The sequence below is a fragment of the Aegilops tauschii genome, chromosome 2 (assembly GCF_002575655.3).
Source record: "Aegilops tauschii subsp. strangulata cultivar AL8/78 chromosome 2, Aet v6.0, whole genome shotgun sequence".
In the NCBI taxonomy this organism is placed as follows: Eukaryota; Viridiplantae; Streptophyta; class Magnoliopsida; order Poales; family Poaceae; genus Aegilops; species Aegilops tauschii.
In genome coordinates, this window is record NC_053036.3 from 634,698,642 (window position 1) to 634,709,389 (window position 10,748).

The 10,748-nt window shown below is 45.5% G+C and overlaps 1 pseudogene; it reads right to left on the reverse strand.

The window, feature by feature from the left end:
* Window positions 1-993: 993 nt before the first annotated feature.
* On the reverse strand, window positions 994-10,390 carry LOC109738344 (probable ubiquitin-conjugating enzyme E2 23; annotated as a pseudogene).
* Between the last annotated feature and the right edge of the window lie 358 nt (window positions 10,391-10,748).

Here is a 10,748-nt window from a genome sequence, read left to right on the forward strand (position 1 = left end):
ACGTTTCAAAAAAAAGCATTATAATAAAATTTTGTTCATGAAAAATATTAACAAAAACAAAATAAACTAAACGTGAAACTAATAACGATTTTTTTGTCGGGAAGAACTTATAAGAAGTATAAAAGGGAGAAGGGAAACATGAAAATAACGTGAGAATGAAATAAATACAAAAACAAGATATAGCAAAAGTAAATTAAGTATAAATACACATGGAAACAACCAGGGAAAAGACTAAAGAAAAAGAAAAAGAAGACGGATTTGCTAATTCTCATGACAAGAATTAATAATGCTTCATCCGACCTTTATACCATTTGTTTTTGGAAGTCTTATACAATTTGATTAATCAAACAAACAAAAGAATAAACCATGGGAATATCCGCCTAAAGTCAAATGGTGTGGGAGTTTTATAAGACTTACTTACTACTCTCCATAGTGGAATCTCTACAAAGACTTATATTTAGGAACGGAGGGAGTAGTTAATTGTCTTAGATGACAACTAGAAAAAAAATGCACAAACCGTATCAGGCCTATTTTTTTTGTGAGTTTATTTAGGCCTAATTAGAGAAGCATTCGTACGAAGCGACCTGAACCTCAGTGCTTCCAAGATGGACCTGACAATCCTGGCTATCCTGCTATCATTAGGCCCGACTCCTAAATGTTGTGTTCACCGTTGGAACTCACTGTTCTGCGGACCAAAAACATTTAGACACCACACGTTCGTATGTCAGGACCATGCTCGATCTGCACCATCCCATGAGTACGATTCGCCACACGCTCAAATTATAGATATAAATTCTTTTTTTAGATAAATATCATTATTTTCATGAGTCACGATGAAAGATATACACCCGCCGTTCACAGGGTTGCCGCTATTGCCCCTTGATGAACCCCTTTGTAATCAAAAAGGAAAAAAAAATCATAACTGTTATGGAACTAAAGGTGAGTAACTACAAGATTAAGAGACTAAATCACCAGCATCACATTCTCATCTGTCTAGTGAGTGGTGCCGCGAGCACATGGTAATGGGACTCGCAACTCCTGGAACTCTTCACACCCCTCGGCGCCGATCTCCATGAAGGCTGCCACGAGGCTCGGCACCATGTTGGCGAGTGCAAGCCTTAACCCCGCCGAACATGGATGTTCCCCTCCCGCTTCAGTGGCACGGGCACTGCAGACACCGCATCCCTGCAACCACGCGGTGCATGTCCCGAGCACGAACCTCCCCCGATGGCGGAAGTGATCCTTTACAAATTCTTGAAATCCCTGAGGTGGCGTAAAAGGTGGAGCATGAAGCATTCTTGCTATAGGTCAAGGCATTGCGGCGGCCCTCTGGTTTGCCAACCAGAGTCTCATATCCAGCCTCGTTGTAGTATGGTTGGTCGTTGAGGACGAGGCCCTGGATGGAGACAACGACTTGGAGGATGCTTGATGTCGACGGCGACCAGACCTCACTGCCCTCGCCCCCAAATGTGCCTAGCAGGCTAAGACACACGGTACCGGACTCATAGAGGTTGGGATTGAGGCGTAGGCCGAAGGAGTGGTGGTACACTTGCGGTGGCGCAGCTGGGTATGATGGAGGCAGCTGCAAGTCGAAAAAGAAGAGCCCGTGATGGTACGGTGCCCCACTCGCACCCACCATCACCACCCGGAGTAGGTCCATGCGGTCCTCGAACACCCGCATGTAAATGGTTTCTGCACATTTAAAAGTTAGGCATTCATTTGTAACCATGGACTGTGTATTGTATTTCCAGGTGCACTCTCATACCTGGTAAGTCGTTCTCTAGAATTTTCCATTCCTTCTGCACTGTTTTCGCCCAACTCTTGACATGACTACTGCCCTGCATTTTCATGAAAAGGTGCATTGATTAAAGTTCTATATGTATATGTACTTCATTCAGTAAAAATCGTTCTATCATGACTTGTAACATGTAGTGTGCCCCGTTACTTATTTTAAGACAAGGATACATGAAAACAAAATGACATAATTAAGCAGATGAATTATACCAATAGACAAAGCATATTGTGCATGTAAACTTTCCTTAGAATAATCTTAGTTTTTGGATGTAAAACAGTAGGAAACTCCTACTGCATGTATTTAAATATTGACAGGTTTTAGAATGAAAGTACAAATAAACAGAAAAATAAACTATGCTAGAAAATACAAGTAAAGAGAGTCATTAATTATGGTTCACTGTGATACGTATAACTTTAATTACCTCCAGTTCTTCATATTTTCTAACAGAAGTATAATTACCTGGTCCGCGATGTCAAGGTAATGGTGATCCGAAGGGCTGCTCTGCAGTACATCGAAACGTGGGAAGCAGAATAATTCATCATAGCAACAAGTACCATGTGCCGCCTTCGTCCCCTCTTTGGAATATTTTTGCCCATTCAAATCGATAACGTTCCTTGCCACGGCAGAATCAATTATGTCCGTTGCAGCACCACGAGTGTTATCACCGTCCGTAGTCACATGTAACTTAGAGCTTGGTAACGACGACAATGATGACGATAGTCGCCAGTTCATAAGATATTCCTTACCTCGAGCAACCGTGTCGTCAGTTAATTTGACCAAAGACTGGAATGCAAAACCTAAAAGGCTTGTCCTTGTCATTGCTGGGGTGTCTCCTTCGACATCATTGGTTGGAATTTGTAGATCATTTTCATGAAATCAGATATATGGCCACATCAAGTGAGATGAAATTGTTAGGTTGATCTTTCTCCTGTTCGAAACCAACGGGTCAAACGGGCCCCTGACTCGCGCCCTGATCGGGGGCGCCCAGCCAAACCATGGTTGGTGGGCCCCTGTGACCCGCGCTATAAAAACAGAGGTGGGGGCTGGGGCATGACTTACGAGGTTAATCGCTGCCACAATCCCCACCTACAATCCCTACCGATATAGGGTTAGCGCGGTGCTCACGAGAAGCACACCGCCGCCGCCATCTCTCTGCCATCACCGGCCCCTTCTTCACCATGGTCGGCACTGGATCGAGCTCATCTGGACAAGGAGAAGGTAGGTTCACCGGAATGATCTAACCGACATGATCCAAAGCACTCTATCAATGGTATCAGCCAGATCGGGTTAGACTTTTTCGGTTGAAAAGAAATCAAAAAAAGAATACCCCCCCCCCCCCCCGCGGCCTAACCGCTCGACGGCGGCGCGCTCACCGCGAGGTGTACGCACAACCGGCTAGGGGGAAGGCCACGGCGCCGCCGCCAACCGCTCCATCTAGATCGCGGTCAAGAGCAGGGGAGCAGAGGAGGTCACAGACGTTCCTCTCTCGTTCTCTCTGCTACAGGAAGCGCTGGATGGAGTGAGTTGAAAAGGAAAGGAGGGGGAAAAGGCAGGCTCGCGCAGAGCGGTGCGGTGGCGCTCGCCGCCGTCGCTGGCGAGCGGGGCGCCAGAGAAACTGCAGCCCTGGAGCAGAGGAGAGCGGCGCGAAGGGGGAAAGGAGCGAGGGTTTCGCCAGGGGCCGCGTCGCTAGATTGTTTTGACCCAGCGATCGGTGCGCTGGACCATCGGATCTGATCCGACGGCCACGGCAAACCCTAGCGCAGCCTCTGGGCCAGTGGGCCGAAAGTGGAGGCCGGGTGCAGTCGCCGCTGGGTCGTGGCTAGCCGCCGCGGGCGCGCTGGGTCCAGGCCGTCTGGGCCGCGCGCTGGGCCGAGGCCGCAGCCGCACGCCGTTCCTGCTGCAGTTTTTGCTCATTTTGATATTTGTTCAGTTTTGGGCTAACAGCAAATGACTCTGAAAAGTAAAAAGTAAAAAGGTCATGAATTTTTATTCATGTTTTTCCGCTGCGTAAATAATTAACAGTGCACTTTTTTACAAGGAAAATAAAATTTTAGATAGAATTATATTTTAGGAGCATGCTAAAGTGATTATTGAAATGAATATGATTATGTTATTTTTATGACCAACGTTGTTAATACCATGATCATGTTTTATTATTGAAATTTTAAAGGTGCATTTATTTTTAATATTTTGCCCAACGGTAATATAGATTTAATTGCATAGACAATTGTATGTTTAATTTGACCAACGTTAGATTAATGCATATGATTGTTATACTGATGTCACTTAAATTGTGATTTCAGGAGGCTTTCACTTGATGAGTTGCCTAAAAGATGTTCCGACACTCAGAGGTGATAATTACACTGAGTGGAGGAAGAAAGTTGAACTGGCATTTGTCTGTGCTGAGCTGGACTGGGTTGTGGATGAACCACAGCCAGTCAAACCTACAGAGCCAGTAAGAGAGGCCACTGATGATGATGCTGCATGGGCTAAAAAGAGGGGGGGGACTATGCTCCTTTAGAGATGTCCTACATCATAGAAAACCAAAAGTGGGTCAATGCAAACAAAAAGTGCACGACATTTATAAAGAATACCATTGAGAGCACCATTGTGGGCTCCATTGCAGAGTGCGCTTCCGCAGGGGAGTTGCTTACAAAGATAAAGAGCCAGTTCACTGGCTCTTCAAAGATATATGCCACCCAGGTGTTAGAGCAACTGGTGACAGAACGCTACATAGGTGGTAGTCATGGAATAAGAGAGCACATCCTCAGAATGAGCAACATGGCAGCAAAGCTAAAGCCCATGGATGAGGATCTGGAGATCAAACCAAAGCTCCTGGTCCACCTAGTCATGGCTTCACTGCCGAAGGAATTTGAAGCCTTTGTTGTAAACTACAATATGTCACCTGGAACATGGGACATTGGAAAGACAATAGCATTGTGTGTCCAAGAAGAGGACAGACTCAAAGCCTCACATGGTGGTTCAATCAACTATGTGAAGGATAAGAAAAAAATTACAACCAAAACAGCAAAGGTTCTCCTGCAAAGCCATATGGTAAAGCCCCCTATCAGCATCAGCATCAGCAAAAGCCTTTCCCAGTGGACAAAGACACATGTCTCCACTGCAAGAAGACTGGCCACTATAAGAAAGACTGCGCTGTTTGGCTGAAGTCCTTAATGGAAAAGCAAGGTAACTACATTGTTTTCTTAGTAAATGAATCCTTGTACACACAGTTTTCGAAATCCACTTGGTGAATTGACTCAGGAGCAACTGTTCATGTTGCGAATTCTTTACAGGGATTCCATTCGACCCGGACTATGCTAAGAAGAGAAAGAGGAATTGAAGTAGCAAATGGAATTCAAGCGGAGGTTGAAGCTGTCGGCGACATCTCCTTGGAGTTAGCTGACAGATTCAATCTTCTACTTAGAGACGTTTTATATGTTCTGTCATGTAATAGAAACTTAATTAGTGTTTCTTGCTTGGACAAAGATAATTATGAATGTTATTTTGGACATGGCAAGTGTGCCATATGGTTGAATAATGCTTATGTGGGTGATGCTTTACTACATGATGAGCTTTATTTGTTATCACTTCGTGAAAAAGTTTATTCCGTTTGCAATGTGAAAGAACATGTTTCCGCATCGAATAAAGAACAAAAGAAAAGAGAACATTCGACTCATCGAAATTATGGTACTATCGCTTGGGCCATATTTCGAAGGGGAGAATAGAGAGATTAGTCAAAAGTGAAATTCTTCCTCCGTTAGAATTCTCAAACTTAGAACAATGCATAGATTGCATTAAAGGAAAGTACGTAAAACAAATCAAAAAAGGTGCAATCCATAGCACAGGCATACTAGAAATCATTCACACTGATATTTGTGGACCATTTCCGGTGAAAAGTGTGGATGGATATGACTCGTTCATAACATTCACAGATGACTACTCTCGCTATGGATATATTTATCCAATCAAAGAAAGATCTGAAGCGTTGGATAAATTTAAAATATTCAAAGCTGAAGTTGAAAATCAGCATGATAAAAGAATAAAGATAGTAAGGTCCGACCTTGGGGGAGAGTACTACGGTCGGCACACTCCATATGGCCAAGTCCCTGGACCTTTTGCAAAGTTCTTGCAGGAGACTGGCATAGTAGCCCAGTATTCAATGTCGGGCGAGCCTCAGCAAAATGGAGTAGCTGAAAGGCGCAATCGTACACTTATGGATAAGGTGCGTAGCATGATGAGTTATTCCAACTTGCCACTGGGATTATGGATGGAGGCACTTAAAACCGCCATTCACATTCTCAACAGAGTACCAAGCAAGTCGGTGCCCAAAACACCGTATGAGCTATGGACAGGAAGGGTGCCCTCCCTACAACACTTCAGGGTGTGGGGGTGCCCTACTGAGGCCAAAATGTTTAATCCAAACATTGCAAAGTTAGATCCCAAAACAGTGAGTTGCCACTTCATTGGCTATCCAGACAGATCAAAGGGTTTTCGTTTCTACTGCCCAGACAGATATACAAAGTTTGTAGAAACGAGACATGCAGTCTTCTTAGAGGACGAAATGATGAGGGGGAGCTTGGTTGCTCGGAAAATTGATCTTGAGGAGAAGAGGGTGCATGCACCTAATCCGATGATTCAGGAGCCATTTTTCTCACTACCAGTTGCAACTCCACCCATGACAACTATGGGAGTAGACCCGGAACCTGTCCGTCAGGAGCCGACTGAACCCGTTGTTGAGCATGAAAGGGAGGTGCAACAGCAAATTTTAGAAGAAGTGCCAGAAGTTGAGGCACAGAATGTGCCAGAAACTGAGGCCCTTAGAAGGTCTACAAGACCACGAAAGTCAGCTATTTCTACTGACTTTAAAGTTTATAACACAGAAATGGTTCATATGGAAAAAGATCCCACTCATATGAAGAAGCCATGAGAAGCCCTCATTCATCGATGTGGATGAAGGCAATGGAAGACGAGATGAAATCGATGAGTTCCAAAGATGTTTGGGACTTAGAGGAAATTCCTAAAGGAGCCAAAACAATATGCTGCAAATGGGTCTACAAAATAAAGTATGACTCTAAAGGGAATGTAGAAAAGTATAAAGCACGACTCGTGGCAAAATGATTTACACAAAGAGAATGGATAGATTACAATGAGACATTTTCTCCAGTCTCATGTAAGGATTCCTTCAGAATCATAATGTCATTAGTTGCTCAATTTGATTTAGAGTTACATCAAATGGATGTAAAGACAGCATTTCTCAACGGGGATTTAAAAGAAAATGTCTACATGAAACAACCCAAAGGTTTTATCATGGAAGGCAAGGAAAATATGGGATGCCGCCTGAAGAAATCCATTTATGGATTAAAGCAAGCCTCTAGACAGTGGTATCTAAAGTTTAATCAAACGATTAAAAGTTTTGGATTTAAAGAAAATATTGAGGATAACTGCATTTATGCAAAGTTTAAAAATGGGAAATATATTTTGATGATCTTGTATGTGGATGATATCCTGCTTGCTAGCAGTGATGTTAGTCTACTACAAGAAACAAAGAAGTTCTTATCCTCAAATTTTGACATAACAGATCTTGATGAAGCATCATATGTTTTGGGCATATAAATTCACTGAGATAGGAACAATGGAGTCTTAGGACTATCACAGAAAGCATATTTATAAAAGGTTCTTAAAAGTATAATATGCATGCGAGTAAAGCCACACCTACTCCTATAGTTAAGGGCGATAGTTTTGGGAAATTCCAATGTCCCAAGAACCAGTACGAGATCGATCAAATGAAAGGAGTACCATATGCTTCGGCAGTTGGAAGCTTACAGTATGCACAAGTGTGCACTCCCCCTGACTTAGCCTTTATCACCGGGGTACTCGGTAGATATCAAGATAATCCAGGCATAGAGCACTGGAAGATGGTAAAGAAAGCATTGCGTTATGCGCAAGGCACGAAGGACTACATGCTAATATACAGAAGAAGAGATTCCCTAGAGATAAAAGGGTATTCAGACCCAGATTTTGCGGGGGACAGAGATGATAGAAAATCCACGTCAGGATACGTATTCACCCTCGCTAGGGGACCTATTTCGTGGAAAAGCTCCAAACAGTCGATAGTTGCATCATCCACGATGTATGCAGAATTCATAGCATGCTTCGAAGCCACGGGGCAGGCGATATGGCTAAAAAAGTTTGTACCCGACTTGAAAGTGGTAGATTGTATTCACAAACCACTAAAGATGTTCTATGACAACCAGCCCGCGGTATTTTACGCTCACAACAACAAGTCGAGTAATGCTGCCAAAACAATAGAGATAAGGTATTATGTTGTGAAAGATAAAATCCAGGATCAAACTATAAGTCTCGAGCATATAAGGACAAAAGATATGCTTGCGGATCCGCTAACGAAAGGCTTACCACCCAATGTGTTCAAGGAACATTTAGCCGGCATGGGTTTAAGGGAAAGCCTTATGAGTCCTGGATAGGCCCAAAAGGAACAGAATTTGTTTTTGAACATAACGTATGTTGTAGCTGTATGATTCTATCGGCAATTGAGCTGTGACGATGAAACATGCTCTATGTACCAATATGTGATGAAACAAATAAACTAGAAAGTATAAAGTTAAAAGTAAAGTTGAGATCAAGGGGGAGAATGTTACGTTGATCTCTCTCCCGTTCGAACCCAACGGGTCAAATGGGCCCCTGACTCGCGCCCTGATCGGGGGCGCCCAACCAAACCATGGTTGGTGGGCCCCTGTGACCCACGCTATATAAACAGAGGTGGGGGCCGGGGCACGAGTTACGAGGTTAATCGTTGCCACAATCCCCATCTACAATCCCTACCGATCTAGGGTTAGCGCGGTGCTCACGGGAAGCACACCGCCGCCGCCATCTCTCTGCCATCACCGGCCCCTTCTTCACCATAGTCGGCGCTGGATCGAGCTCATCTGGACAAGGAGAAGGTAGGTTCACCAGAATGATCTAACCGACACGATCCAAAGCACTCTATCAGAAACTATTAAAATAATAATTCAGTATAAATTGTAGGAGGTCTAAATTCAGTATAGAACATGTGTATTGTAAATTGACCATAGATTAAAATAGCCCGCGAAATAGCCGCGATAGCTGCGCTATAGCTGCCCGGGAGCCTCGCCGCTAAGCTATGGCTGCTGCCGCGAAATCCTCTACATATCCTCTAAATAGCTAAAAAATCAGCAAAACCCTTCAAAATCATCTCTCCCATCAAAAAAATTTCCACTATTTGCCGCGATTGCCCGCTATGGCGGCCGCAATAGCTGCTGGTAGAGGCCGCCGCGAAATCGTTTCTCCCGCGATCTTAATCTATGAAATTGACCCAAAGTATGTCCCCATTGTTGTTAAAGTGGATAAGATTCAATTCTTAGTGGCAAAGGGGGACAGCTTGGCCTGCAACTATTTCCATGTTAGAAGGACCGATATATACCCTGCTGGCAGCAACCTGTTCTTCTTCAGGTGGCGACGACCATGGGGAACTCCACCTCCACATGCCTCCTGAGTTTTGGGCGTCGTGCCCGTCTATGCCCCTCGAAGACCTTCCTCGGTTATTTCTGATAAAACCTCACATCATTCTGCTTCACGGGGTACCACAGGATCAGTTGCTGCTTCACGGTCATCATCAATCACATCCTCCTCCTCCTCCTCCTCCTCATGTTGATCATGAGCACAAGCTGCATCCCCGTTGGCATCATCGGTTTTGGTGGAACTCGATTCGCGAAAAAAGCAGCGGTCGGCCACACCCCAGCTGCAATCGGACGCGACGCAGAAGAAAGTAAGATGGTCTGCGTTCTGGTAGGCTGCAGGAGCATATGCCTCGACCAGCCCCTTGTCTGTGCCATGATGCATCGACGCAATCCAGTAGACGAGGACGCCAGACGTCTTTACCTTCATGACAGTGCCGTCCACCCGGTTACGATTCCAGCGGCCGTTAAGCCAGCGTGCCTCCTTGAAGAGGGAACAAGGGTCTAGCCCTGTGACGCACTGCCCCGGGTGGAAGATAGTGTTCATCTGCGGACGATACGCGGTGGGGATCTCGCTGATTCTTAGTAGCTTCTTGTAATCTGCATTGGTGAACCTGCAGACCGCCCCGTCATCGAACAGCACGTCGACGTCGACGGACACCTCGATGACCCGGCCGAGCCATGGCCCGGACACGACGAAATCGCCAAGGTTGAAGCCCCTGACGCGGCGCAGGCTAGATGGCGACACGCCCTTGATGAGATGTGTCGCCACGCCGTGCTTGTCGAGCTTGGCCAGGTCCAGCAGGGTGTTGACCCCCGTGACGACACCGAGCTGGCCGGAGATGTCAGACGCTGATGCGACCACCTGGCCGGGGTGCAGATGGCTCCTGTCGACCACCCTTCTGATGTCGCTGGCCTTCTTATGCACGACAGTGTCGTCGATGAGGAGGATGTCGAACGTGTCGACGGGAACAGAGATGTTGCCCACCTCGCCGTCGACGTCCTCCGGGAGAACCATGCCGCGATCGAGGAGCGAGCGCCCGAAGCTCGCGAGGTCTTTCAAGTAAATGTTGGGTGATGCAGCGGCAACGGCGTCCATCTTAGCAATCTAGGTCGAATTTCTTGATCATGCGCGGTGCCGACTGCCGCGATGCCAAGGGTAGGAAAGGCTGTTTGTACATCGATCGTACCTGTATATATATATACCGTGACAAGGAGAGTCTTTGTTAATAAAAAAAGGGAAAGAGGGAGACGATCATACGTACATGTCGTGAACTAGCTGGAGAGGCTCCATCTAGTTTCGCATTCTGTTGTACGACTGCGTACTACTGCCGTTCGTTTTATGGTAGATAATTAATTTTGGGCGCGTGAGTTCGTATTGGACACCTATAATCAGCCGTGCTTCTATCTGTTACCCCTATGATATATGATAAAACTCTCAACAAGGACCCAGAGTT